The sequence below is a fragment of the Echinops telfairi genome, unplaced genomic scaffold (assembly GCF_000313985.2).
Source record: "Echinops telfairi isolate 266 unplaced genomic scaffold, ASM31398v2 ScPeMD7_1;HRSCAF=3_0, whole genome shotgun sequence".
Classification (NCBI taxonomy): domain Eukaryota; kingdom Metazoa; phylum Chordata; class Mammalia; order Afrosoricida; family Tenrecidae; genus Echinops; species Echinops telfairi.
In genome coordinates this window covers 42,358,177-42,362,538 of record NW_022103896.1, presented here as the reverse complement: position 1 = coordinate 42,362,538, position 4,362 = coordinate 42,358,177, and the positions used below count along the sequence as shown (strand labels likewise).

Here is a 4,362-nt window from a genome sequence, read left to right as displayed (position 1 = left end):
CGTTTTCACCAAAACAGGCACTGGGTTGAAGGCATATTATCTCGCACATTAAGAATTGGAAATGGCAGTTCTCAAATGAACACAGACTCCCCTGCTATCTCTAAGCTGGTGTCACCTGCTGAACAACCCTTTCAAGCACGGCCGGGGAGGCATCAGCATTTCATTATTACTTGATTTGTTCGGCCGGCTTTCTTTGCAGCCACAAACATGCGGTCTAAACCGCAGAAGGGCGAGTACCAGGCGAGGACCAAGCAAGCCCAGGGTTGTCAGCAACACCCAGAAACTTCCCTCCATGGAGCCTGTGGAGGAAGCTTGAAGGTCGACCACCCCCAGAGGGGACCTGCTGGCACTTGGTTTTAGACATCTAACTTCCCGCACAGCAAGGCAACCAACTTCCATGGTTCTAAGCCCCAGCCAGCTTTTGGTATTTTCTACTGCAACTGTAGGAAACAAACACAACACCCATCACAACTGTGAATGAGTAGCTTCTAACCTGTGGCCAGTCTGGGAATAATGCATCGTTGATTCAGTGAAGCTAATTGAGTTTGATGGCATGGGGCCGAGGCAGCCAGGTACACTCAGCATTCATAATCAGGAGCCATCTTTTGTGTGCTGGTGTGCCAAAAACCTGTTGTCACGCTAGTGAGGAGCAGAGCCCAAGGACACACATTATGGTCCTCTCCCGCACCCCTTCAGTGGGTTCTCCTGGGATTTGGACTTCCCTCAGGATCATGATTTGTTGACTCAGATGTGCCTGGCCCGAGATTGCTTTTTCTTTATTTGTAAACAAAAACTGGAACATGCCAGCACATAGTAGGTGTTGGATAAAGGCATGTGCTAACTGATCTTAATCACTTAGAATCCTTAGTTTTTTCTGACAGGCGTGAAGTGCTAAGGGAGAGTCCTGATGGAAAAAGCAATTACGTTGTTAAGCTCTGACTTCTGTCGATGTGCAGAAACTGCTTAAGGAGGCGAGAGCATTTGGACAGCAGCAGAAGGAGGTGGCTTTGATGTGCCCAGGCTTCCAATGGTGGTTTAAGAAAGCTCTCTGGAGCAGCATTGTTCAGTATGGTAGCCACTACTCCCTGCCATGCAGTTGATTTAGACCCACAGCCACACTAGATAGGGTTTCTGAGACTGAATCCTTACAAGGAATGGACAACCTTCTCCTGAGGTAGACAGCCTCATCGTTCTCTCTCAGAGCAGCTGGTGGGTTTGAACCACTGACCCTGCAGGTAGCAGACCAGTGCTTACTGGACAGCACCACCAGGGTTCCTGCAATAGAGGACAAGAGCCAAGTGAAAATGAATTGCTGCAAAATCATGGGCCTCTTAATGATAAAACAAGCAGTTCAGAATGTGAAGCTGTTGCTTGTTGGCATGCCCTCCCTCTGGGTCTGTCCCTTCTGAAGGGTACTTTTCCACTTCTTTGTTGTTCTGTGATTCTCTTGGGAGCTCTTACAGATAGTATAATAGTCCATAATTCAATTAGATCAAGCATAATTGTACAATGGCTACCACCAGCCGTTTAAAACCTTTTTCTTTGTTCTTGAACTCTTTGATAGCAGCTCCTCTTCCGTTTCTAACCCTTCCCCCAACGGATTCTGTTGGCTTCCATTTGCTCCCATGCACTGACACCCTCGAGAAGCCCCCTGGTGTTCCTGTCTATGTTTTTATGGGTTTTAGGACCCACAGGAGTCTGAAGTGGCAGGATCAGGGGTAAGGGGGGTGGTGGTGGATAAAGGGAGGTGTTTCCAAAGGACATTCTCTCAGACAGCCCTTGCTGCTGTGGAAGCATGAGCAGGCGGGCACGGTGTCATGAGGGAAGAAACGCCTTGGACAGCTTTCCAAAGAAATTCACCAGTGCAGTTGTCCATCCTCTTAAAACTTCTTCATCACAGGTCCCGATGACCTCCCTGTGCCCTTGGAGAAAATCTGTCAAGATGACCTTTTGGGAATCCCTCCCGCAACAGTTACCTTGACCTTCTCATCACCTTGCTTTGGATTTTTACTGGCTCAGCTGATCCCCTCAGAAACCAGTGTTTTGATGGGCCTTTTTTGGTGGGGGGGATGGAGAGGGAGGCACTCTGGGGAGACTAAGGCAAGTATAAGACCGAGAGAACCTGGGTGTAGCCATCGTGGATCACAGAGACATGTTTAAGCATGTTTTGTTTGGAAGTGATTTCATTGACTTACCCACGTATGCACCAGTTGCCAAGGAGTCCTGGTGGCATAGTGGGTTACACATTGGGTTGCTAACCATAAGGTCAGCAGTTCAATACCACCAGCTGCTCCTTGGGAGAAAAGGTATTTTACTCCCTTAAAAAGTTATATTTTACTCCCTTAAAATGAGGACCTGATACCAAGGGCTCAAGTAGAAAGAAAATGTTTTGAGAATAATGATGACAACAAATGTACAAATGCTCTTGACACAATGGATGGATGGGTGGATTGATTATAATAAGAGTTCTACGAGCTCTCAATAAAATGATTTTTTAAATTAAAAAATAAAAGTTATAGTCTCAGAAACTCACAGAGGCAGTTCTATCCTGTCCTATAGGGTCACTGTGCTTCATAATCAACTCGATGGCAACGAGTTTTGAGTCTTTAGTCACTAAGTAGGTTTTCAACCTGTGGGTTGCAACCCCGTTGGGGGTCAAATGACCCTTTCACAGGGGTCACCCAATACATAGCAGTAGCAAAATGACAGTTATGAAGTAGCAATTAAAACAATTTTATGGTTGGGGGATCACCACCCCATGAGGAACTGTATTAAAGAGTCACAGCATTAGGAAGGATGAGAACCACTGCTTTAGTGGTAAGCTGGCTTAGATCCCAAGTTCAAATGCCATTGTGAGAAGGATAGGTCTACAAAGTTTGGAGGGTTTTTTAGCTGCTTAGTGGCACAGTGGTTGTGTATTGGGCTGCTAAGCATGAGGTCACTAGTTTGAAACTACCAGGCCCTTGGAGGGAGAAAGATGAGATTTTCTATTCCCTCAAAGAGTTACAATCTCAGAAACCTGCAGGGGCGGCTCTACCCTGCCCTGTAAGGTCTCCACGAGTCAGTCAGAAATGTCTCTAGAGCAGTGAGTTTTGGGAAACAAAATACAAACGGGAAAATCCGGTGTCTCACTGACACTGGTCGAACCTCAACTGCTCATTAGCCACAGGCGACTAGCGGTGGTGGGCAAGCATTTTGTTCAACACAGGAATCAAACATGGACATCGGGCAGAGTGGCATACTGGACAGCCCTAAGCTAAAGCCTTCAAAACCCACAAGGATGAGCTTGATGTGACTTGGCTACGCCCATTTCTGCTTTCTCCTTCATGCTTAGCAGTTTGTGTTGCAGCAGCTTGTGTTGGAGAGATGGAGTCTGGCACAGAGGTTTGTTTGCTGGTAAAACGTTGCATAAAATAACTTCCAGGGGACAAGAAGGGTACCCAGGCCAGTGGAGCTGGGATGGCTGCCACGTGTGGCAGCCCCAGGAGGTACGGCTTGCCCATGGTTGAGACCCTTGATAGCTAGTGTTGAGGAATTTTACAGCCCTCTCAGCTTTTGCTTAGTTAGTTTGGTTGGGAACAAAAGAAAAAATCAGGGCCTTCTCTAAGTTGAATGGATGAAGTGGGTGTGGGGAAGGAGTTAAACTCAACGAACACATGTGCAAATTGTACACTCATCTCTTGAGTGGACGCCTTTGGTCATTGAGTCCAGGAGGATGAAATGTGAATGAATCTTAAAAAAAATTGTTGCTACAGTTAAAGCTGGAACAAAGCAAAGGAAGTTAAGGGTGTGTGTGTGTGTGTGTGTGTATGTGTGTGTGTGTGTGTGTCCCCAGCTCTTTGGATCAGATGTGATTTTATCCTTATGGTAAGTACCACACCGAAGCAAAGCATTATGGGCTGTCTGTCGACTTAGTATTTGGCTCGGTATTTTATGTGTGGCGCTATCACAACATCTTCTTTTGCCCCCTCCCTCGTTCCTAAACAGAAAGGCAGATAACAGTCATGCCAGTTAATTGTCCATGCCCTGAATGTGGAATCTGGGAATTGGCTGTTGACGGTGGTGAGGAGTTTGGATCTGATATGAAAGCAAACGTGCTCAATGGCCTCCTCTCTGTGTGGCAGCATTCAGTACGGGCTTGTCACCTCTAGGAACCGTTCGTGCTTTTAGGAGGAAAACCTGGTGGTTAGATATCTACCTGTGAAAAGACTTACGCTGGTGTGGTGTGTGGAAGCTCAGTCAGCATGTGGCTGTCTACAAGTACCCGCTTAGAATAGATCGTTTTCGCCAAAACAGGCACTGGGTTGAAGGCATATTATCTCGCACATTAAGAATTGGAAATGGCAGTTCTCAAATGAACAC

General features: G+C 46.7%; 1 protein-coding gene and 1 pseudogene across 1 annotated transcript in view; one reads left to right on the top strand and one right to left on the bottom strand.

Annotated features, from left to right (window-relative positions):
- Nucleotides 1-3,503, bottom strand: part of LOC115868307 — a 51,237-nt pseudogene extending 47,734 nt beyond the window's left edge.
- The window catches only part of SDC2 (syndecan 2), a 129,119-nt gene that overhangs the window by 88,070 nt on the left and 36,687 nt on the right, over nt 1-4,362 (top strand). The window lies entirely within an intron of this gene.